At 40.5% G+C, this 25,700-nt stretch overlaps 1 protein-coding gene across 4 annotated transcripts in view; it reads left to right on the top strand.

Annotated features, from left to right (window-relative positions):
* The first annotated feature begins 3,368 nt into the window (after window positions 1-3,368).
* Window positions 3,369-25,700, top strand: part of MTUS2 (microtubule associated scaffold protein 2) — a 252,775-nt gene continuing 230,443 nt past the window's right edge. For 2 of the 4 annotated variants that reach the window (XM_036404071.2, XM_036404073.2), the window contains exon 1: window positions 23,586-23,905. The gene's annotated coding sequence lies outside the window, so the exon portion shown is untranslated. Of the gene's footprint in view, window positions 3,445-23,585; window positions 23,906-24,119; window positions 24,424-25,700 lie in introns of those variants that run through there. The other 2 variants (XM_036404074.2, XM_036404072.2) reach the window with 2 other exon arrangements.

Below are 25,700 nucleotides of genomic sequence, written 5' to 3'. Positions count from 1 at the left end.
TCAAACTAAGAAAACGTTGGGGAAAAAAAAAAGGAAAAATTCTTTGGTCATTGTTTGTAAGCTGGAAATTAGTAAGTTTCTAAAACAAAACCGGACTGGCTGAAGTACTAATCTTGATATGATGGCAGCTTGACCAAATTGTCAACCAGGACTCGCTGAAACATCTGCATCTATCCATCCTTGATACTGCTGGAGCATGTCTCAAGTACGAGTCAAGTGATTTACAGAAACAATGGGATTTGTTGCATTAATATGCATGTTTTTTTTAAGTAGTATGTCTATGCATGGATGTATCATGTAAAATTGTGTGCATTACCATCAAAACTGTTACAGTAATAATCTAAGAAGACAAACTCTTGAGACTTTGGCAAATGAGCTTGCATTTTTCATTGATGAAAGCCCAAGTGTCAGGGTGGCTCACAGCCACCATCCAATCCAAGCAGCAAAGTTCAGAGCCAGGTCCTCAGCCTTTATTCATATGAGTAATCCTTAAATGTCAGTAGAGCCAGCAAGATACTGATGCTGAACCAATGAAAGCCCTTGGCCTTGGTTCAGAAGGTGAAAGCTGTGCTCGTCACCTGGTGGGGAGGTAGAAGAAGTTTTCTTTCTTTTTCTGTATCTAGAGTGAAGTGAGAGCTGAGTCATTGTCCCTATAAGCTACAGCATTTTTAAGGTTAAACTTGGATTTAGAGTGGAAAACATAACACTGAGTCTGACAGAATCCCACTGTTCATTTTCAGCTGCTCAGCACTTTTAAAAAATCAAATCACAGAAAAGCTGCCCTGTTTGATTGTTCCTATTACATAATAGCAACATCTTTGGGATTTGAGAGAAGCCATGAGCAACATGTCCCTTACATAACAAATCTAAGTTGCTTTAATCCCTGCTGTGCCACTGCTGACCCTGGGCAGCCAGGAATAGCCTGGGAGTGGTGCTGAGCTCCCCAGGCTCTCCTCTGGGGCTGCAGGATGGCCATGGAGCGGAGGTCCTTTGCTCTGAGGGGTTTTCTGCCAAAAAACCCCAAAAAATCATGCTTGCTGGATTTACAATCTTTCTTCTAAAAGATTGCAAGTAGTGGTTGAAGTGGGAGCCCTGCCTTGCTCCTCATGAGTAGACCTGATCCTTTGCCACTTCCATTTTTTTTTTTCCTGAAACATCAGCATTTACCTCCATTTCCAGCTGAAAACTGGTCATCTTATGGTTTTGGTAACTTTGTTCCTGTGCTAGTTAAAAAAAAAAAAAAACCACCCAAGAAACTCCTAAAAAACCTAAGGCTAGATCAGACCTTTGGAGCAGATCCTTGTGAGGCTTTCTCCTGTCTCTGGGATGGTGCCATGTCTTGATTCCTCGAGGGATGTGCTGGGGCTTGCCAGGGTGGGTGCTGTGGGGGAAGAGCTGCAGCCAGGTATCATTCTGAGGTCAGGGGACATCTGTGATCCCCCCAGCTTTGGTGGGGTGTGGGAGCCTTGTTCCTGCTCTGTGATTTCATGGGGTGGGTGTGGAGATGATGGATGGCTCATGGAGCAGAAAGGAGGCTACTGGGAAGAGTCTGGGGCTTGGTGTCCATGCAGAGGGTTTGACCCTTCTGTCATAAATTGTCATTAATTACATTTTCTTATTTAAAATGGGTGAAACAGTGTGGAAAGGCAGCTCAGCCCTGCCCAAGGAGTGTGTGTGTATTGCTGGGTGCAGATCCTGCCTTGCCATCTCCATGGGAGAGCTCTGCACTGCCCTGATCACCTGGGCTGCCTCTGGTGTAATTGGGAGCATTTGAAGAATGATGATGTGAAAGAAGCAACATTGTGGGATTGTTTGGGGGGAAGGATTGAGGCAGCTGTGCACAAAGAGACCTATCTAATTAAAACTGCAGGGGAATGGAGATGGTAGCTAATGAGGCTGAACACACAACTTAATTTTACTGAATTATTTGAAAAGAAGCAGCCTGCATTGTTGGGAAATAGAAGATGGGGGAAAATGGTAAAATGTACCTGGAATTTCATATTAAAATACAAATTTCATAGCCATTAGTGCATGCTTGGCTGAGAGTTATTTTGGATTTGGTATTTTACCACATTCATGTGAAATGTATCATAAGTGGCTACCATCAGTTGCATGTGAACAAAACATTTTGAAAGACTATTTGATTAAATCTGTTTCCTAAAATGCCATTTATACCTTACATCTTTTAATATTTTCCAAGATTTTCATCTAACTTTTCACCACTTGGTCTTTACCACAAGGAAAAAAGACTGTCATGATCTCCCCTTCCTCCTTTGCCTTTACTTCCCCATTCTTTCTCTTTCTCTTCCCTTTTCTCTATTGTACTGTCAGGTTTCACCTAAATTCCACCTGCTCTGCTGGTCCCACAGTAAGATGCCTCATCTTGGTCTTGCATGCACTCATATGTCTTAATTCTTCATTTTAATATCTCCTGTCTGTTTCCCATCATAATATAAATAAATGCACATCACTGACATAATTTAAAAAATCCCATATATTTTTTTCCCCTCTAAAATCCAAACCCAAAATATTTTTCACCTCTTTTATTATCTTTTAAATCTGGTTAGTGCTACTTGAGAGAGCCTGTTCTTGTTTCATCTCTGAATCTCAACAGTCTGGCTTTGGCCTTTTTTTACCATTGGTAAAAGCACATTTCATGACTGCTTGTCAAATCTCAGGACTGGCTTTCTTTCCTTCTCTGCCTTGACCTGTTGTTTTTTGACATAACTCACATTCTCTGATTCCAGTGTTTAGTTTTTGTGATTGCAGTCTTTTCCTGACTTCTGTGAGAAGTTCCTTCTGTATGCTTTCCAGATGATCTTCCTCACCCTTTCTTGTTTTCCTTCTTTCCCTCCATACTTTTTCTGATGATCTCATCACAAGCAAATGCAGCTAAATCTCCCTGAGCAACACCACATCACCCATATCACATCAAAATGTGGCAAGGGGACAAGGTGTCAAGTAGCACAGAGTGTCTTTAAAACAATGATCTCTGTAAATATATGAAAACCTGACTGGGTGGAATCTGTGCTTCCCATTCAGTTTCTGTATCTAAATTTGACTCGAGTGTTGACTTACTCTAAAGATATTCCAGAGGAAGAGGAACAGAAAATGTGGAGTTTGTTTCACAAAGGTTTTGTAGCCTCTTCCCCTTTTAAGAGTAGGTGCATTGCTTCACTTCACTCAGTGCTAAGGCAGATCAGCTTATCTGTGAGCTAATGCCAGGAAACTTGGACAGGATCCTAATCAGAAGAGCAGGATGTTTAATCTTGAGCACTGTGTTTACAGAAGATTTGATGGTGTATGGCCTTGTTACCTACTCTAGTTCTAATGAGTCTTTTGTTTTGGTTTTTCTTTCTTTTTTTGTAAGGTTTCCACCCTTGGACTGTCTTCTAAGGCAAACTATCACCAATGGAAGAAAAACTTGTTTTTCCAGAATTTTGGGTAAGCTTGTCTTCAGTATTATTAATGTCTGATTTCATCTTTTGAAGGTATTTACCACTAAAGAACTCCTTCAAGAAATCTTTGAATTTTTTTTAATAGTGCTATTTTATCCAATGAAAATTCCATTTAATGATTGTGTAAGGAGTAGAGATAAAGGTAATTTCAAAGCAGACCATGAGGCTTTTTTACTGTGGGAAATTATCGAACAAAGACCTTTGCTTTCCTAATGTTTTTGCTTTGTTTGTTAGGCATAGCATACACTGGAAATATGACTATCTAAACCAATGTACTATATATATCTAAAGTAAGTCCTGTTGCTTTTTGAGGCATTATAACACTATTTGAAGATAGTCTTTCATGCTTGGGAAGGCATAACTTTGTCAGTGGGGAGAAGACCGTGACATAGATCCTGGTAAAACTGTGCTGTGGTGGCACAAGGCTGTATTCATGGTAAGCAATAACAATGCCTGCTGAAGGCTCTGTGTATGCATCTCCTGTGGCCAGGCATGATCCTGTCCCTCAAGTGATAAAAAACAGTTTGGCTGGACAAGTTCAGGCATCAACAGGGCATAAGTTGATGGAAAGTTGCTCTTTCCACTGGGGAGACCCAAAGTCAAAAGCAGTTTCTCTGGTGACAGTCACACTCAGTCACAAATACTGTGATTATGGCTAGGAAATAAGTGATTGAACTGGAGTGTCACTGTCTTCTGGGTGGCACATACATCCTGGTCATAATCCTGCAGCATCAGGTGGCTAAACACCAAAGAGGAGGAATCTTGTGTTTATGGGCTCACAGGTGGCTTGTGATGCTCCAGCCCTGTTGTATTGTCCCACATGAAAGAAGAGAATGCCCAGTGCAGTGCAAGTCTTCTCTTGGAGGACAGCACTGCAGGACACTGAGTGATGCAAAGATTGTATAGAAACATTTTTAAACGCATTTCCATTGTTACAAATGGCACTGGTTTAAAAGTGGTTGTAACTGTGCCTACTCATCATTGGGGTTGTAAATCTTGAAGCAATTTTGGTGCCTGCTGCAAAACTGGAAGTATAAAGTCTTCTGGCCCATTCCAGAGTTGTTTCCAGGAATGGCATTTTCAAAACCCTCTGTTTTGTTTCAAACAGACAGAATCAAATAATGTTTGGCAGGGGTAATGTGACTTTCACCTCTTGTACTGATCTCAGCCCACAGCTTAGGAAGATGATGGGTATATAAGAGCACAACTCTAATTGCATGAAATTAGTGTTAGTCACAGCTGGGCCTGCTAGGAGGCTTTCTGATATGCCATGGAAATACTGTTCTGGTTGTGTCACTGTTAATAACACTTCCTAGGAACAGGTTGAAGTGATCTATGTGGGGAGGTGTGGATCAAGAGTTTGAAACTGCCCCTCCCTATTTGTGCATAGGGATGGATTTTTACTGCTTTCAGCCAAAAAATCAGAAATTCAGGGGAGTGACTTGATAATATTTTAACAGTCATCCAGCAATTTAACACTGGATTACAGTTGAAAACCCATAGAAATACTCAAGACACTTTACTCTGTATCAGATGGATTAAGCATGATTCACTTATTGCATTAAATTCCTGAGGGATTAATAATGTTTGGGTCATTGTTTCCTAGGCTTATGAATTTAAAGACCAAAGAGGACCACATGAATATCTATTCTTCTTGCCTGCTCTGTGGAGGTCAGAGGAATTCATAGCATTTTAGTAGTAGTCCTTTAATTTTTATTTAGCACATCTTTCTGAAAGAGACCAGGTTTGATTTAAAGGGTGCCAGTAGTACTCAATCTACCATGCCACCATTAAATTTCAGTAAATAATGAGCCTTGCCTTCCAAGACAGTCTGTATCTCTTTTGAGCTTCTGAGTGTTGTACTTCACTTTTTTCCCCTGCTGAACTGACAAGGATTCTGTTATCAGGATGTTGATTCTCAGTATAGTAATCCATTTAGCTAGTCACTTTTGAAATTCACTTGCTATGAACAGTGTTGATTTAGTATGGTGAATCTTTTAATTCAGGATTTTATGTATAGCATGACTTTAAATCACTGCCTAGTGGGAAATTAGGGCTAGAAATACGTCCTGTCAGCACATACCATTATCAAATGATGATGTCACTGCATGCAAATGATCAGATTTACATGGCCAGGCCTGTTTTCCATACAGCTGTGTTGATTGGTGTTAATTATGTGACTGTCTTTCAATGCCTTATTGATTGTGTCCCATGCTAATCTTTCCCTGCTGTTGCTTACTACTGATGTCAGTCTAACTGCTTGATGGGTGCTTTGCTTATCCCACTTAACCCTTGTAAATGCTGCTTTGATAGCAAGTCTTTCCAGTCACCAGGAACCTTTAGTGCACCTATGGCTTTTAAAAGAGTCATTGAATTAAAAGTTATTGATTCACCTGCTCTCTGCTCTTGAATGCAGGGTTTGAACTGAGGGGCTATTTAAAGCTCTCTCAAGTCATAGTGGTATCTTTATCACTGTAACAAGTGAATAGGGCACCTTGCATCTTTCTGAATGCAGAAAAGTAGTTGTCAAATCTGTCTTTTTTTGTCTGGAATGACCAACTATTGAAGTCATTGCTTGGCATTCTCTCATTCTTGTTCATTTAGGGAGGAGCTCCTATTGCCATAAACCTCACCACAATTTTTTACTGTTTTTTTGCTTCCATTGTTTGCTTGCATTTCTGCAATATTAATTTGTATTCATTGCTAACAGTGTCTTTCCCCCATCTGTTATGTACTATGCATTTGTTTTACAGATTTCTCTGCTGCTGCTTTCGCTCTCTGTAGCTAGGACTCTTCAACCATAAAAGCTTCCTTTCATGTCTGTAGCACCGCGACTTTCCTTTTTATTTTTGTCACGTAATAAATCATCCCTTAGCGGGTCCTTTTATATTTTTGTATGTGACTATTTTCCCCTGCTCAGTTTAACATATGATTTGTTTTTAATTTTGAGAAATGGTCTTTCTAAAATATCCAAACAAATAAATTAGATACTGGTTAAGATTGCACATTGTTTTCCATTTGCAAAAGAAATTAGAGCATTGCCATTTGCCTGTATTAAATCATAATTTTCTGGTTAAATGGTTACCTGTATCCAGTAGGAATCCAATATAACATCAGCTGGAGTTGATTTCACTGATCACTTGTCCTAAGCCATGACTAAAATTTGCAGACTTTCCCAAAGCCACACTTTTAAAGTGGTCCTTCCAGAACAGATTCTCTGCTAGAATAAGATTCAGTGTGACAATATTTTTCATACCTTTGAGGATACATACTTGAGAAATACCTCACTTGATGGATTTCTAGCAGACCTCAGCCTCTCTCTCAGCTTGTCATTTGTCAATACTCTAGATTCTGTTTTCCTTCTTGGACATGTGGTATCCATGGCTTTATCTTCCCACTCTTTTTCTCATAAATAAGTACAATACCTTTTAGTGTTTTGGGTTTTTTTTAATCGTGTGTTTGTCTGTTACCTTCTTAACCTTTAAAAGAATTGAGCTTCCTTTTTGAAAAAGGCAATTCTAATATTTACTGAAATGAAGCCCAGCCATTGCCATTGCAAGCAAGCTTTCAGGGGAATGAACTGTTTGCCCTTTTAAAAGAGAAGCTATTCAAATACCACAGTATGGTGAAAGAATTGCTTTCTATTTCTAGCTCTGCAATACAGCAATCACAAGTATTTTGGCCATTTGTTTTGACATGGGAAGGCTCTTGTTTGCTGGTCAGAGCTCTTCAGTTGGCAGCTCCCAGCCCATGTGGCCTTTTGCAAGCCAGTGGTCACTGCTCGGCTGCTGTGCACCAAGGCAAACTTCCTGAGCTGGAGTTGGTGCTGGGGCTGGCTCTAGAAAGCAGCTGAGGTCAAAAGCTGATAAATCTTCTCTTTTCTCATTCCTTGGGAAGGTCTTGAAAGTAAAGTCATGAGAAATGGCTGCTACTGTGATAACCAGATAAATGGTTTAGTGAAAACAATGTGCACCTAGAAATTAAATTCTCACCAGCAAGTGGCTGGTCAAGGTGTGATCTTGTTCTCTTGCCAGAAATGACTCTCACATACAGACTTGGGGAGGGTCTGTAAGGAGCTGTACAGACAGAGGATAGTTCACATGAGGTGATCAAATGCAAATGCCTGAGAAAACACAGTATAATACTGAAATGTGTCATCACAAAGGTATTTTGACAACTAAGTGCCATGACTGCAGAACCTGTAGAATGACTCACTGTATGTACTCAGGTGGGTTGTGAAAGCCTTACTCAGCACTGGTGAGGCAGCACCTCAAATCCTGCGCTCAGTTCAGAGCCCCTCACTGCATGGAAGACATTGAGGTGCTGGAGTGTGTCCAGAGAAGGGAAATGAAGCTGGGGAAGGGTCTGGAGCACAAGTCCTGTGAGGAGCAGCTAAGAAGTCTGGGGTTCCTTAGCCTGGAGAAAAGGAGGCTCAGGGGATGCCTTGTTGTTCTCTACAACTGCCTGAAAGGAGGGTGTAGCCAGGTCCAAGTCCTTCTATGTGACAAGAAGTAGGACAAGAGAAAGGCCCTCAAGTTGCATGAAGGAAGGTTTAGATTGGGTTTTAGATTAGGAAAACCCTAATCTGCCCCTTCCCAGAAAGAGTTGTCAAGCATCGGAACAGGCAGCCTAGGGTAGTGGTTGAGTCACCATCCCTGGGAGTGTTTAAAAGATGTGCTGGTGTGGCACTTTGGGACATGGTTTGGTGGCGGACTTGGAAGTGCTGAGTTAATGGTTGGACTTGATGATCTTAAGGGTGTTTTCCAACCTAAATGAATCTATGATTCTACATCTCAAGTTTCTGGTTTCCCATCTATAATCACACCATTACTGATTTGTTTCTAAGGAGCAGCATTCCAGCTGGAAACAAGTCCCCAGAGCAGGAATTAGCTTGAAGATGTTTTGGGACAAAAAGACTCTTTTCATTCAGCATTGTGTGGCTTAGTAGGAGGATGCCTACTCCAAGAACTCTTCTGTGCAAAGAATTAGTCAAATAAAGTGAAGTTTATAAACAAAGGTTAAGAAATAATTTGTCTGCAATGACAGAATAGCAACAACTTCATAAGCTCCTGGTTTAGTTTGCTTAAAGTAACTTGCAAAGAATCTTCTGATATGTTAATTATATTATTCATATTGTTTTTCTGAATTTCAAAACAAAGTGTGACCTGGATTTCAAAGTAAAAGTGCATCAAAGCATGCTGTGTTTATTTTTCATAATTAATCATGTATAAGCCAATTTTATGGCAAAACTGATAAATGAGGTGTCAGAATATTTGTTTGTAAATACTTTGCTTCAAGATGTTATTGCAATTTGGTTCTTACTTTCAACAAAATCCAGTCTATCAGTGTAGGATGAAAGCCCAACGTGTTAACAAATACTGCAGTTAAACTCTAAATGGATATACCATAACTGGAACATACATTTGCTTTAGTTATTGTAGTGTGTGTGCTAAAAGAGAAAAAAAAAGGCACAGTGAAGCATTTGACTAATAACAAATGCCTGTGAACATCATATATGGGTAATTTTGCATAGTGAAGTTTAACAGCTGATGAAACATGCTTTGATTTTTAAATAGGCTTTACTGAATTCTACTGTGAAGTGTCATGGAAAGGTATTATTTTATAGCTCACTTCAGTTGTCTCTCTACCCCTGTCTAACAAGTCCTGGCATTTAGTATGTTGCATACACAGTATGTTAAGTGCCACCATTACTCTTCATTTGAGCTAGTGCTAGCTTGAATCTTATGGCTCTTCCTCCTAAAGCTGCTGAGTGTAGAGGACACAGCTCCAATGAGAGAACAATTTAAACTTTCTCAGTGAACCAGCTTTGAGAAGAGTTTTGCTCAAATGCAGAGTTTCACACTGAGGCAGCGTGATTAAAAGCCTATGGGGGAATCAAGCATGGGAATGGTTTTAAAGAAGATCAAGGGACTGAATGCAATTTTTTCTTCAGATGATATAATTAAAGAAACAGCATTCTCATTAGCATAACACACTAAATGATAAAAAGAATTGGACAGATGCCTAATCTTGAAATGCTTCTTAATTTACAAGTATACATTTAAAAAATAAAGCAATTGAGGTCTGCTCTTTCTAGCTGCTTGCCTGAATAATTGAAACTGCTGCTTATATAACTTATTGTCTCAAAGAGGGACAAAATACACAAAAATTAATCATGTATTCCAGGGTACCATCCATGTAATGTCAGTGGCACACGTGTATAGATGCTAGAACATCCACAATGCTTGAGGTCATCTGAAATTGGATGCTTACCAGACAAAAGTACACATTTGAGAAGCTGCTCTCCACTGGGGCTGTATGCAGCCCCAAAGCGGTGCAAAGGCAGTTAGCATAAAAATGAAACACTTTTTTGTTGTTGTTGTTGATTTTGACATTAATTATTTGGGAGGTGACTGATCTGAGTTTATGATCACATGTTAAGCCACAGAGAAATGGACTTGAAATTCCCACCAAGTTTAGTTTTGGAGGAGAATTTTTCTGAATTCTTGCAAAAATAGCTTTTCTGGTTTTAATGAAATTGTGACTCAGTTGTGGCAAGAAGGTGGCATTTATGTTGATGCTTCCATGACTTGCCTATATTCTGTTCTTGTCCTATATAAGCTGCAATGCTGCAGTTTCCTTTTCTCTTTAAGTTTCATCCTACTTCTGTTCCTTTACCATCACATCCGTAGGCTCCTAAAGGCTTTTGGGATGAAACAAAAATATTGTGAAGTTTCAGAATTATGTTGCCACCTATGAATGAGGGGAGGTTCCTTAGACTGTGTCCAGAGGGCTGAACAAGAGGTGGGTATGTGACAGGGAGGGATTTACTTGCCCTACTCTATGTGGAGAGTTGTTCTGCACTACCCAGCACTCAGCTCAGGGTCTCCTTGGGGATCCACAGTGCCCTGTACAACACAGTTATTGAGCCATGTGCTTTTTTTTCCAGTAAACATTTGTGAAATATGGTGATCACCAGAGTATTTGGGCACACAGGGTCAATGGTATTGACTTTTGAATTATTCTACTCACAGCCTCAATGCAAGGTAGAGGCTGGCTGCAAAAGAATGTCAGTTTTTCTAGCTGGAAGCAAACCTCCTTTTCTCTAGTCCTAAAGCCTCTCAGATGGAGAGGTAGGAAGCACCACTGTGAAGCTGCTGTGGCAGCCAGAGAGCAGAGAGGTAGGCTGTAGCAGGAGTCTCTAACATAACAATACTCTAAACAATAAAGTTCAGTGTTAGATAAGGAAAAATTATCTGCTGATGAGCAAATTGACAGGTCACTCTAGGAAGTCAGAAGATCTACTGGCAGTAGTGTTAATGCTGTTTCAGGCTGGGTTTGTGTTTGGCATCACAACTGCTAAGAATGCAGTCATAATGCTCAGAAAGATGGCATGGCCGGTAACATCTGCTTTCATCTTGACTTTTGGAGTAATGTGGAGCCAAAGACCTGCCTGTTTGATTTTTCTTGTGTCTTAACACATCCAGCTGAATGTGATCCCTTTATATCCTGCTAGTCTTTCATATATGCTGAAGTAGTAAGTGTGAGGCCTCAGAGTTCTGATCTATAAAAGGCAGCAGTATTGATCTTGCTGATACAAGTTCAAAGCTCTGTCTGGAAATACATGATAGCTCTAGAGAATGAATCAATGGTGTGCTAGGGTGTGCATTTTTGAGGCAGGGCTGTATCTCATTCAGAACTGTGGTTGCCCCCAGTGAGTTGCTAACACTAAGATGTGAGCATCCCTGCATTTGGCCAATCTGATCACTGGTAGCACTTGAGCCATTCAAAATTCAGTGTTGCGGTCTGTAGGACTCTGCAGACTTTCTCGGGGTTTTTTGCCCATGCATCCCTGTTCTCTGCATACTGTGCCTGAGTCTGCTTCATTGGGCATGAGGTGCAGGATAGAGGGTGACCCTTCTTCATCCACTTCAAGTATTTTGGGATCTAAAGGTGTCCTTTGCTGGCACAGCATCTGGGTTTCTTTATCAGTGAGAAAGGTGGAGACAAGGAGATGTGTTGATCTGTGGGCTTGGGATCTAGTTAGAGTGTACTTTTTGGGCCTGAGGATTCAATTCCTCCCCAGACGAGACATTATTATCTAGTCTGTGCTCATGGAGAGCTTGGTATAACTTGTGTGAGCAGTAAGGACCAAGACTAAAACAGTCTTCCTTGCTTTGTTTGTTTGGGTTTTTTATTTGTTTTTTTCTAGTAGATCATAATGAGATTCATTACAGTCCTACTAATTTTTCTTCTGATATTCAGTGATCTCCTGATATTTAATGATTTTTTAATGCTGGATTTGCATGCATGTTCTTTATACATATGTGTCTAATACCTACAGTTTGAGGAGAAAAAGCAATGCAACTGTTTTTGAAGTCTGAATTAACAATTGACAAATAAATATGTTGTAGTTTATTTTTAATGATGAAGGTTTGGAGGATTGACTCAATTTTTTAATTGCAGGGTTTTTCAATGCAAAATTTATTCTGCTCTTTATTTTACTTACTCTTACAGGTAAATACATGTAGACTCAGTTATTGTTCCTGCTGGAAGTGCATAGGCTTGTAGCCTGGCATGTATATTTTTCTAGAATTCCCATAATTCCTGTCAGATGTCATCTCTTTACATTTGAGCTGCAGTTAAGGTTTGTCTGTGTTCCACTGTTGGGATCCATCACTACCATACCTAGGAGGTTTCCCAGACACATTAGCCATGATCTTACTTTTCCTCTCATAAGGCAAGGGTTTAATTTTTTCCTACAATGCTTTGTTCTTATTACATTAGTTAATGCTGGGATAAAATACTTCATACTAGTTTTGACTTTTTGAAAAAGAAAAACTTACCAGAAACTTACAGTAAGCCTTTTGTCTGCCCAAATATTGCACAGGGTATGAACAGTTACCATGTGTAAAGGTACTTCTAAAGGAGAGAGTGAGGCTGCTTCTTGCTCAAGTGAGTTTAACTCTTGAGGAAGAGGAGGTCTTTGCTGACATAATAAACCATACAAAAAAAATAAATGTAGGAAGCTTGGAGCCTGTCTTCCATTTTCTGATTTGCAAGCGTATTCTTCTTCTGTCTGCCCTGACGCTGTTTAAAATTGGTTCCTGTAAATTTTGGGGCTTTATTAATTTGACTGACATTAAAATGCTGTTTCTATGGAGTCAAAAGCATGCTTTGCATGCTGGTTCCTTAAAAAAGCAGAGAAAAAAGTAAATAATTGTTCCACCTTTGAATATGAGGAAAGATGAAGAATACACCAAATTCCTTTGTTTAAAAATAAAGGGTAACATGTATGATCTTTCTCTCAAATTCTCCTGAAGAATCCATTTGTTAGATATTTGTCTCTTAGGGATTTTCTGAACAGAGGAGGCCTGAATTTAGGCATATAGCTGTCTTTAGAATGTGTATTTTTTTCAGTTTTGACTCACAAAAGGTAATATAAATATTTCGTGTATTTAGGGGTTTATGTTACTTCTAGTTTAGACTAGAAAAGACAAAACTGTGAACCTGCTGCAGTTTTTAGAGAAACCCATGTCATTTTATTTTTGCAGCAAATACATGTTCCACTCTTAGTAAATTTCAAAGACTACATTGCTAAATTCCCTGGGCAATTGGCTTGGCATCTGCTAATTTAATTCCCATGTAGTACTGTAATAGGATATAAAGTAGACCTCTGGGGAAAAACTCTAAAGAATATGAAAAGGATTGCTTTGCTTATGCTGCAAATGGTGATAAGAGGTAAAATAAAGTTTAGAGGAGTAGATGAAGGAGATTTGAGCTCTTCCAATACCAAACCTTATCCCAAATGGGAAGAAATTATTATTTGCACCCTGTATCATGGAAATGCTTGAGATTAAACTTGCTGTGACGATGAGAGAAAATAGGTGTTGACTGTCACCACCTTCCACACCCTCAAGGTCAGCAAACAGATTTTTCTTTCCCAAGTCTCTCTTCTGATCTCCCTCAATTTAACCCATGCTACGAATTCCTGGCTTGACTCTCCTACTCATATCACTTACTTTTACCATCAGTAAAAACCTGGATCTGTTGGTTTTCTGATTTCCCACCTTCTGTCACCTGGGCAAAAGGCAAGAGGAGTATGCTGAGGGTTAGGAAGTACCATGTTGCCTAAAGACTCATCTCCTAACTAGAAGAGGACATAGCACAAATTATAAAGGACCGTGTGTAGATTCATACTGACATGCTCTGAAAATAATGCTTTGGTTAAGTTAGGAGAAAATTTTGTTATTGCTCCACTGAGCTGCAATTATGTGAGGTGGAATCATAGCCATGCAAGTCTGGATAGAGGCAAGGGGGAATGCTTATGTATTGATAAAGAAAGTAAGAAGGAAACAGCTCTCTGAAAAATTACTCTGCTGCACTTTTTACCACTATTGATGGGTCTCTTCAAACTTTGCCATGCCTAACACATTTTTTTCCTCAACTTTTTCTGCTTTTTTTTCTGGAAAAAATTAAATGTCCTTGGATTTATGTTCCTGCTGTTGACACTGCACTTCACATGAAAAACATTTTATTTGGAAACATGCTGATATTTTTGCCCAGCCATTACTTTATAAATTCATCCTCTCATCCCCATCCCTGAGTAGGGGATTTTTTTAGCTCCTGGATGGGACTGACCTGGTTTTACCACCTTTCACAGTTGCAGTTACTACTGCTTGGTCAGCTCTTTCCAAGACTATCTGCCTGATGTCCTGTCATGGCGTTCTGCACCTTACTGCATCTCTGATTTCTCTCTGTGAATGCCTCATCGGTATTTCAGGCATGTAGTTTAAATAGATATTTTCCTTTTTTTTTCCCTTGTACATTTTTCTGTGCAGAGAGCACAGCTGACTACTTCCCACTCTCACAGCAGGGAGTTACCTACACATTTTATTGGAAATCCTGTCACTTTTCCTGTAACACCCCTTAGATATTCAGTGCCCCACTTCTGATGGAAGTGCCTTTCCCATCACAGCTGTGTACATCAGCCGCTCTCCAGGCTGACCTTCCCTGCTGCACCACCTTCTGCGCTGTCCCCCTTTGCTACCTCTCATCTTCGGCCAAGATAGTAGAAAGCTCTTATCCTCAGCCCTGAATGCCCTTCACCTCTTTACCTGATCCTTGGCCACTTGGACTCCTCACTCATGAGCCACTTGTTAGTGTACTCTAACAGTGCACTATTATGTTTGTTCCACTTAAACTGATTTTATTTCCACACACTGGGAACTGGTGAAGTTGAACGGGGATGCTGGTAAAAATAATTTTGTTGTAATGTAGTTTACTATAATCAGTTTTGGGCGTGGTCAATAATGATGGGTCAGTTCTAATCCTGTGGGGGTTTGAGGGATTTTTCCTTCTAATTATGAAGAAAATCACTAGCAAAAATGTTAAAGATTCAATTTTCTGCCCTTTGGCACAAGCCCTTTCTGAAAATAAAAAATCTCTTCTCAAAGATGGACAATTTATAAAGTGAACTCCATGGATTCACTTCAGCATTTGGGATTTTCATGGTCAAGAATAAGCAAGAAAACTACTTGGGGCTTGAATGTCTCATCTGGCTTTGCACTGAGTCAGCTCCAGCAACTCTACCACAGAGTAACACCTGAGTTTTACAGTGTTCACAGTCAGAAAATTATCTGAATTGGAAGGGACCCACAGGAGCCATCAAGTCTAGCTCTTATGTGAATGGCCAGTTATGGACACCCAGTTTACTGGGGTGGGGGCTTTGATTTAACAGTCTGCAATTTTCTGTTTTAATATGGCTGAAGAGGGGCTTTAAATCACCAAATAATAATGCAGAATGACACTCATCTGAGAAGTGAGGCTTATCAAGAGTCTTATTGGCTTTACTAGCCATTTGGATGAATCTGACCATGGATCTGGTTCCAGGTTCAATCAGCCAGGCTCTGATGGCTTTTGTTCAGCTTTCATATTTAGAGTAGGATGGTGGGAATCCAACAACTATCCTTCTTTTCTAAATCCTCTGAAAGGTGTTGTCATGGGTGTCAAGTCACTATCAGATAATCCTGTCCTCATCAGGGAGAACAGAAATTCTTCTTGGGTCTTGCACAGGCACTGCTTCAGAGGCATTGTGTCCTGCCTGTAGAAGATGTCCCTGCCCATGGTGACAGATGTTGGACCTAGGTGATCTTTAAAGTCCATTCCAGTCCCTTAACATGCTATTATATTTTTCCTTTCTTTTATTTTTTTTATCTGCTTTTTCTTATTGCCTTCAAAAGGTTGTGTGACTTGACTGGGAATACAGTTTTCACATGCTTACAAGTTCCATTCAGATTTCAGTGGATTGAGCCCATTGCGGCTTCATTGATTTATTGTATTATAAACACAGAGTGTGTCCTCAAGACACATCTTTTTTATAAAAACCTTCTATATTATGAGGCTGTACCTCATAATATACCAAATTTTATTTCACTTTTTAAAAGTTATTAAAGGAGTTTGGGTGTTACCTTAAATTTCTAGCTTATAGTACTGCAAGCTGCATTGAAGGAAAGGGTGCAGCTACTGTAAAAATCCAGCTGGCTTATGCTGTGTTCTTTGAGTAGAGGTTTTTTACCAGCTGGAATTGCAAAATCTGTCCTTGCCACTTCACCCAAGGGAAGAATCAATGGCACTAATTCTGAAAAAATGCACCTGCAAACCATTGGTAGGACAGTATCCTGAGGAAAGTTCCACAGCACAGAGTGGAATTGGTAGTCCTGGAGCCTCATTTATTAGGTGTGGAGATCTGTCAGAACTGGAGCTTCTCTTTGCAGGATGTCTGGTTGTTTACACATTACTTGAGGGCTTTACTAGGAGGAGCCATCACTGAGCACCTCCTCAGGTGTCCTGGTCACCCTTCTGAGCTGACACATCACTTTTATGCCAGGAGAGTGGCTATACATAACGTAGAGCAGTGCAGAGGTTCCTCTTTACCATGAATTGCTCATAACTGTAAATGGCCACTCTTCGCTAGAGAGCACAGTTGGTCTCCATTTGTAGTAAAGTTGGGCCTTGCTGATTAGTCTACAAGCCCTCTTGCAGGCACTATTTCCTTTGTCCAGCCCCACGCTCCATAAGGGAACAGCCTCTCTTTCTTGTGAGAGTAAATAAGTGTAGGCAGTTTATCGAAGTAAGGTGAAAGAGTCTATGCCACCTCATGTTCTTGGTGGAATAAAAGAATTTGTGCTCAATGAAATAGCTTAAGAGAACAGAAGAAATCTTTATTTTGCTGCTGAGAAGTTGGCTTCCCGCTGATCTAGTGAATCTCAGCCATCCCTGCTTATTAACTTTTATATTCCAAGAGTTCATTTTGAGTGCTCTCTTCTGAGAGGCCAGAGAAAATTGCCTGGGATATGGAGAGCAGGGAATATGAAAACATCTCTGGTTAATGCAATATGTAATCCTCTTATTTGATATCAGTGATAAGCGGATCCTTGATCTGTGTGTACTATGGTCCTTTTTGTAGTCAGGATATTCTGTTAGCACAATGACTAATGCCTCCCTTCCCAACTACATGAATGCTTCTTATTTACACAGCTTAAACTCTTTATTCTTGATACTAACTGATCATCTAGCAGACTGGCTGCTGGCATGGCTGGGCACTGCAGATTGAAGGAGAGTGCTCTCAGTGACACACATCATTACACAGGCTCCGGCCCTTGCTGCTGGGAATTGTGTAGGAATAACGAAAACTGTAAAAATATCTGGCACACTAAGGCTGAAAAGCATAGAACTGAGCCACTTGCACTGCTTAACTCTTAGTGTTCAGAGTGTCTTGCAGCATGATCTTAAGACAGAGTAGATGAAGTGAGTAAAACAAAATCTCTCAGCAAAGCTGAAGGTCTTTCATAGCTAAAATGTTCAAGAGAATCCTTGACAGCTTCAGCTGTGTCTTAGGATCGTTCTTATCACTTGTTTTCAGACATGATTTAGGAAAACAGTCAGTACAGTATGATTGCAAGCATGGTTTAAATTTCAGTGGAAATACAGAAGAGAAGGCAAGAAACTGAGGTTAGAGAAAACAGACGGGGGGAGGATAATTAGGTGCAAAAATTGAAAGTCTAAGGAGTGGTAGAAATAAAACTTGGAGGGATGGTGAAGAAGTAAACTTCAGGGACGCAACAAAAGCTTTCAAAGAAAGTGGTGAAATGGTCTGCATACTGTTAGAAACAGATACTGCTCAACACAGGCTTTATTTTAATGGTGTATGTTGTAGACTTAGAAGAGGAGAGCTGGAAGGCATCCTGAGATGTCATCTTTTACATGTGCACCCTCTAAGTGTTGCTGACCCATTTTCACATGCACTGATGAGAATCCATGGCACTCACTAATTGCACGGGTATTCTTTTAGATTCTGCTCAGGCATCTGGAAATATTTAATTGATATCAAGCATGACTGGAGGTTGAATCCAGGTAGTAGGATAGTCCCCTCAGTAAAAGTAACTTGAAAAGTAACCATGTGTGTACATCAGACACCAGTATTACAATGGTAAAACCAATCCTTCCGGAGGAAGTCTAAGAGTGGCACTGGAAATAATTTAAACTTGAAGACCAATAGAATTGAAGTGTGTTTTTGTTGAAGGACACTTTGGTTTTTAGCATCCACAGAATTGCTAGAGGAAGGTAGCTAGAGAAAGGACGTTAGTACTCAGAACTTCTTACTCAGTGTTTTGGGGTTTTAGTTCTTACCAGAGATCTGTGACTGGTGTAATTGACCATCTTTTGCCCAGTTGACAGACATCCCCGTGCTTCTGTTTCCCTACTTGCCCCATATTTGAATTATTGGTCCTTAAACCTGGAGCTGCAACAGACGAGTCTCATGCATGTAAATAAAAGTTCTTATGCAGTGTTATGAGTACTTAAAAAGTTTTTCTTGTATGCAGAACATGTTATCATGTCCTAATAGGAGTATCAGAAAAAATAAGGGTAGGAGGAAGGTGTTCCTGAACTGTTTGGTACACTTGCACTGTGTTCAATTAATTTTAGAGAATTTTCTTATGAGTGCTGGGAGCTCCAATCACTCTACATTCTAACATGAAATCAATGGGACAATCTGTAAAATCAAATGTTGATTCAGGAGAAAAAGAGCAAACCCCTTTCACATAAAGAAATGTTGCATTTATCAAGTAACATGTCCATGAAACACAATTAACATGTCCACATACACCAAAAATTAGTAGAATTTTTAAAACAGGGCAATTTTATGAGTTTCAAGACTACAGAATTATGCAAATGGTCACAAAAATAGCAGAACAACTGAAGCTTGGTTTCTATTGGATTTTTCTCTCATGATTAGTTCACTTTTTACTGAGTTGTACCAAGCCCTTTTGTAGGAAGCCAAAGAAGCCACACAGGGGAGAGTCCTTAGTGATGCTGAAATTGCTGTGGAAACATCAGTCACAGTAGCACCTCATTAGGCAATAGACAGTCACCATGGGAGAGACACTGTGATGAAGAGATTAATTCCTTGGTGTATCATAAAATACTTATTTCAGTTGCAGCTTTCTCATCATTAAGGAAAAATTTTCCCATGAAGACTTTCTGTTGTCACACGAAGTGAAAGCTACTTTCTGTACTTTCCTCAGCTCTACTCCCTGATCACCAACTTTCACAAAACTTGTGGGAATTCATCACTTCCACCACAGTTGCTTGAAACTGGCCAGGAAGTCAAAAAGAAGACAGGTCATGCTTATAAACTACTAATAGTAATTTAGGATGTACTTGGACATAAAGGAAACCCTTACATGTAAGAGCTCATTTGGTCTGTAATGAGTGGATCTGAGGCTATGGGGTCGTAGAGGAGGGGAATGTTTGTTCTTTGTATGCTTTCTGCATTACTCTTATGTCATCCTGTGAAGTATGGTTCATAGGGATATTGACCATAGGGTGAGAAGCCAGATGGGCTTCAGCTCTGATCTGAGAGGGCAACTGCTGTAAAACACCTTCAAATTCCTTTATAGAAAGATGATTAAAGCATAGAACATCTCAGAAATGAGCATTTTAATACAGTAGAAGGAAGGCAGTAAGCTAACCTCAGCTGGGAGGTTCCTCAGAAAAGCCAGCAATGAATGTGTGTGCAGCAATCAAGGAGCACTTCTGGACCTCACAATGGCTGAAGACAGCTTTGACAATTTTGCAGCTCAGGGATTTTTATCTCTGTGATTTCAACATGGTAGACCGTGCAAACACTAAAAGCAAACAAAAGAAAAATCCACCCGCCAAAAAGCTGTTCTACAATTGCATGCTAAAGTGCAGTATGGATGATTAGAACTTCTCTCCTAGACAGTTTCTGTTCTGTAATGGGAATTATGTACTGATGTCAGAGGAAAACTGATTCTGATGGTGATCTTAACTTGCTGCTTGTACAGGCTGTGCTACAGAGTAACTGAATGTGAATGCTTCCAGTTCAGACAAAGGATTAATACGTAAGTCTATTGAGCTAAAGTATTCATATTTCTGAAGCAAATCAGTAATGATGTTTTCTCAGAAGCTATGATAAAAAAAAACTCAGAAAACAATCAAACAAGAAAACCCAAAAACCTCTTCTAAGCTGTGGAATTTTATATTTTTTTGTCATGTTTTAGCCCCAAGTCAGCCCCTCATGCATTCCCTACCAGCAGGATTGGGAAGAGAATTTGAAGAGTAAAAATGAGAAAATTTGTGGGTTGAGTTAAAGACAGTTGATAGGGAAAGCAAGAGCTGTTCATGCAAGCAAAGAAAAACAAGAAATTAAAATCACCACTTCCCATGGGCAGGCTCATGTTCATCCATTTCCAGGAGAGCAGAGGCCCATCACCCAGGACTGTGACTTGGGAAGACAGCCCCATTGCTTGAAATCTCATCCCCTCCCTTCTTCCTCCTTGTCCCCCCAGCTTTACATGCTAAGTATGACACCCCGTGGTCTGGGATATCCCCTTGGTCAGCTGGGATCAGCTGTCCCTGCTGTGTCCCCTCCCAAATCCATGTGCACCCCCAGCCCAGTTACTGGTGGGATGGGGTGAGAGGCAGAAAAGGCCTTGACCCTGTGTGAGCCCTGCTCAGCAGCAACCAAAACATCCCTGGATTACCAACACTATTTTCCCCAGCACAAATCCAAAACACAATCCAGTAAGCAGCCACTGTGAAGAGAATTAGCTCTAAACAAGCCACAACCAGCACAGCATGCTTAACATGCAAGTTCTTTGTAGAAAAAAAAAACATTTAATTTTTTTTATTTCTAGTGCTGTTGCATCTGCTGTTGGGAGCTGCTTGGGTTCATGGTGTTCTTGTATCTGATTTTTGGGGATATCCATTTTTGGTTGCAAAAGGATTTGTATGTTTTTTTTTGGCTGTTGCTGGCTTGACCGATGAGGAGTGCTGGTATCTGTCACTGGTTTATTTCCTAATAGTGGTCTTTGTGCAAGACCTTATATAACGATATTTCAGGTGGAAGAGTGTCCTCCTAAAACTACACTGGGAATTAAGCTGTACGTGTATTGTTGCCTATAAGGAGATTCCCAGTTAGTTTTCAGAAGTGTTTATTCCTGGTAGAATAAAGACCTTAACACAGTTTTTTCCTTGTGGTGCTGGTGAGGAAGATCAAACATACCAGGCAGGTTTTTAGCTGTGAAAATAATCAGCACCCAAACCCCAGTGAAAATATAAAGTAATATTTAGGGACTCTTGGCAAATAAAACAGCTCCTTCAACACCTTTGCAAGTTAAAAATGGGGCACTAAATTGCATGAATCGTATACTTTAAAAACTGGACTCCAGTTCACTTTTATTTCAACAAATGTAGATGTTGAATCTCAGATGAATAATATGCATCAGGAAGGCATATTGTGTTTGCTTTTTGGTGTGTGTGTTGGTTTGTTGTGGTTTGTTTTACCCAGAAATAGCTCTAAACAACTTAAATGCAGTTAAAAGAAGCCCATCTGTTACTGTTCTTGTTTTCTTACCCATCATTTAAATGGTAAATATCAAACTGTAAATACTTCAACTGTGTTCTCCTCCTTGACAAAGAACAGGTGGTAGCAGTTCACCTTATTGTGAAAGTAGTGCAAAAAACACAGGGCAGGTCTGAAATCATCAGCTGCTTGGTACAAAGTACTTATTCCAATCAACTGCCAAAACATTTCCCTCTTAGTTTCTTTAGGTCACAGTTACCTGCTTTTCAGGCTCTCTTCTCCATTAATCTGAAAGGAGGTAACCCTAGCTGATAGGAATGTTTTAGAAAGGAACAGTTTACACCCTGTGAATTTTTGAAATGCCCTTTTTATTTTATTTGCACTGTCAGGCAAAGTTGGTTCTTGTCCAACAAAACAACATAATCAAAAAATGTGTGGTAATTTTTATAACAATAATGGTTTCCTTCATGGAAAACAGCAAATAAATGTGCCTGAAGACTCTGCCTGGACACAAATTATTTAAAGCTTACTGTTGTGGTTTTTTTTTTCCTGTCAAATTTAAGTGTCCATTTGTATCTCTGCTGTCACTTGTAGGCTTTATCTTTCTGAACCTAAGGTTTTTCTTTATCAGCCCTATCTCAAAAGCTATTTATTTAAGGTTCTTGAGTTTTCCTACCATGACAAACATACTGTTTTTTTCTGATTTTCCATGGTAGTCAAGACAAATGAAGGAGGATGAAAAAATAATAGGTTTTCTCTGACCAACTGCAGTATTATGTTAAGCTACACGTTTGTCTCTATTAGCAAAGGGCACTGCCAGGCCCCAAGGAGAGCCTGTCTGCTGACATTGGGAAGCTGCTGGAGCAGTTCCTGGCCTGAATTAGAGCCCTCCCAGGCAGTTTTCTCCCAGTGGGTTCCCAGGCCTATTTTCAGGAGTTGTAGGGTCAGGGCATGTCCCCATCAGGCAGCTGCATGCAGTCACCCATTTCAGTCGTATCTTGGAAGGTGACCTTATTCCCGGGAAGCTACTTGGGAATGACTAATTGAATGGGATAGCTGTAGCCTGCGAGGTTTCCTCAAGCAGCCTGAGCTGGCAGCTGGTGAGCGAGGCAGCAGCTGTCCCATAATAGCAGCCTTTGATCCCACATCTGTACGTGCCCCTCCACTAGGCTGATGGAGTGGTGGCGTGGGAGGTGAAGAGCTCTGTGATGGCATGGCTCCTGTCTGCCCCTGCCACCAACGCTGGGCTAGAGGGGTCCTGTGTCCCCTTGCTCTAAAGGAGGTGAAGAAGTCCCTCAGGACATTCCCTCCTGGACACAGGAGCATGGTTCAGTGGTTGAAGTAACGTAACCCCCAGTGGTAAAAAGGGAATCAGAACATGTGTCAGAATGTGATGTTTTCAGGTACAACAGATTAACAAAATTATTTAAAATTAGGTTGGTGTTAGTTTGTGATTTATGTTTCCTCATTTTCTTTCTAAGCACTGAGTTTTTCATTTGTTTCTCAGATCATTCTTCTCCTTCCATTTCTCATGACATCGCTTTCTTCCCATGCCTGTTCCCTCCTTCTGTTGTGTTCTCACATTCCTGGCTGCTTGCCCCACTCATGAATTCTGCTGTATTGCATAGTTTCACTTGTCTGTAACCCAGTCCTAGTTTTCTGTAGTTTATCTCTTCTCTGATGCACACCTTGCCATGTCCTCAATCACCCTTGCTCCCCACCAGTGAAACCACAGTGGTAATGCCTGTCACTCTCACCTTTCTTTTACTTCCCTCCTTCTCAGTTTTCTCAGATTGAGGAGGAGTGTCTCCCTTCCCAGACTGCCACCTCTAGCTGAGCTCAGTGTCGTTGCCCATCTCAACCCTTTCTAAGCTGTGTAGTTTCTCTGGTGTCCCATCATACTGACAGACAAGGATCCTGGATATTGATACTGCACAGGGTAAAGTAGGCACTGAGTAATCTTTTCCTGCTCAAGCAGCTTTAAAAAGCAGGATTTTTAATCCTTCTTCTTCCCCAGTGCAGGCACATTCAGGTGAGACTGTTCTCCAGTTTTAGAAGAAAATTAGAATTTGTTGCCATACAGAAAAGGAGCAGGGAAAAACGGTGATTAAATGGTGGCAGCTGTGTAAAACTCTTGCATTTAACTGTTTTGTATTTTTGCAGCATAATTGCATAAGTGCCAGGTGACATCTCTGTCTCTTTGTGGGCTGGTACCAGCAGTAGGGAGAGCTGTGTGAGGCTGCTCATGGGGGAGAGATGAGGTGGCTGCCCAGATACTTCAGTTTTGTGCTTTGGCAGTATTTTCTGAGCCACGGTTACTGGATTTTCCTGCTGGCGCAGGGGGATCTGTGAGCTGCAGCTTCCTGGCAGGATTCTGGGAACAGCACCAAAACCCCCGACAGGCAGCGAGCAGGTTTTGTGCTCTGAGTCAGAAGCAGGCTGAGAAGATGCAGCCTTCAAAGCATGTATCCAAGATGGGGAAGGGGATCTGTGTGAGGAGGATATTTCCAGTGTGAGGCTCAGAGCCCGGAGGGACCCTCTCCTGCCAACACTCTCGGTGAGTCTGTGGGTCAGCTGCTAGTTTTTGTACAATCACAGGAGAAGGGAGATTGCTGCCTTTCACCACTGCTACCCTGAGCCAGCTCATCCTTCTAGCTATTTCTGTCTATGTTTATCTATAGCATCATCCCCCTTGTGCTTGTGTACCTGCCAAGCATTCAAAACAGGCACTGCTGTGGCAGCCTCTTTCCTTCTCTCCAGCCTTGGAGATAAACGACTGGATTGCTTTTTATTTTTAATTGTTTCTCTGCATCAAGAATTTACGGTGGGAAAGCTAAGCTGGAGAAATGCTTTCTAGAGTGGGTGGCCAGATTGGCAGATCTCTACTTGTTCTTAGCCCCTAGAGAAGTCCTGCAGGCAGACCCGTGCTGGGCTCACTCTGCTCTTTTTGAGAGTGATGGTTTCTCGGAGTGAGATGTGGTCTCAGGTAAAAACAAACCAAGTTTGGATGCGAGAGAGAAGATCTGGATCTGACTTGCCCACAAGGGGACCCAGAACAGAAAGCTGAATGCTTGGGTGAGTTCACAGCAGCCAGCTTGTCCAGTGCAGGACACTGTATTCTTTATTATAGACTGAGTTATCTAAGGTAAAAATAGCAGTATCAGAAATCCTAATATCTCTACACTATCTATATACCCACTGCAGCTGTATGTGTTGTTTTGTTTAGTTTGGGGTGTGAAGCAGACTGCTCTCTGTGTTTAGTCCATCTCACTGTGGCTTGTGACTTTACTCCCCACTGGGAGTTTCAGTACTTGCATTTGGAGTTGTGCAAATACATGCAGGTGTGCAAAATTTACATCCTGCTTTAGTGTCTTTGTTACAGCACTGGTTTAAGTAATTAAATTTCACTCAGATTTGGAAACTGACATTAAAGCATGTCTTCTGCTACATCAGTGACTTCACAGGCAAAAAAGCATACATATCTTTATTTGTAACATACTGTTTCGTATGCCTAAAATACAAGGTGCAGACATAGTGAAAGTTTCAATGCACCTTCCCAAAGTTGCTTTGTTGGATAGGTGTGAAAAGATTGAATATTCAGAATTTTCTTCTTTTAAGTAATCAGATTTTAAACACAGAATTTCACTGTGAGGCTGTCAGGGCTTCCCAGATACTTCTATCCTTACACTGACTGAAACTGTCATTGTTACATTTGAAATGAGATGTGGGTTCAGACATCTTACATCTATATTTCTTTGTTAAATCTGTAATTAAACATGAATTCCCATGGCAATATGTACAGTGGAAGTTGTTTTGGTGAGAAAGAAGCATTGCAGTATGTGGAGCATCTAAATATGTAAATTTATATGGTTTTGTAATAGTGTTTATAAAATACCTCTGTGATGTAGGCAACCACTGAATTAATTTACAAAATGAAGCTTTAAAAATAGTTTTTGCACTTCCACAACAGCATAAATATTTTTGTAGGTAGTTACAACTGATGGAGCATTTGGGCTGAGATGTCCTGTGAGGGCTAAGAGTTGGACTCGATGACCCTTGTGGGTCCCTTCCAACTTCTGTGATTTTGTGTGATTCTGCTGGCTGTAGTTTGGATGATACTTCTGGACAGAGGCATTTGGCTTAGTTTCTTACTGGCATGTGACATTAAACCTGGCAAGTCCAAAGAAGAATGTGTTTGACCCTGATTGTTAAAATTTATCCACCTTTACTTGTATGAGTCTGGCGGGTCTCAATATATATTAATATTAGGAGGTTTTCAAATTCATAAGTAATGAAGTTCTACTTTTTTCTCAATTCTTAAGTAAAAGTAACCAGTGCTTGCACAGCCCTTG

This window comes from Molothrus ater, chromosome 2 (genome assembly GCF_012460135.2).
Source record: "Molothrus ater isolate BHLD 08-10-18 breed brown headed cowbird chromosome 2, BPBGC_Mater_1.1, whole genome shotgun sequence".
In the NCBI taxonomy this organism is placed as follows: domain Eukaryota; kingdom Metazoa; phylum Chordata; class Aves; order Passeriformes; family Icteridae; genus Molothrus; species Molothrus ater.
This window is presented reverse-complemented; position numbering and strand designations above follow the sequence as displayed.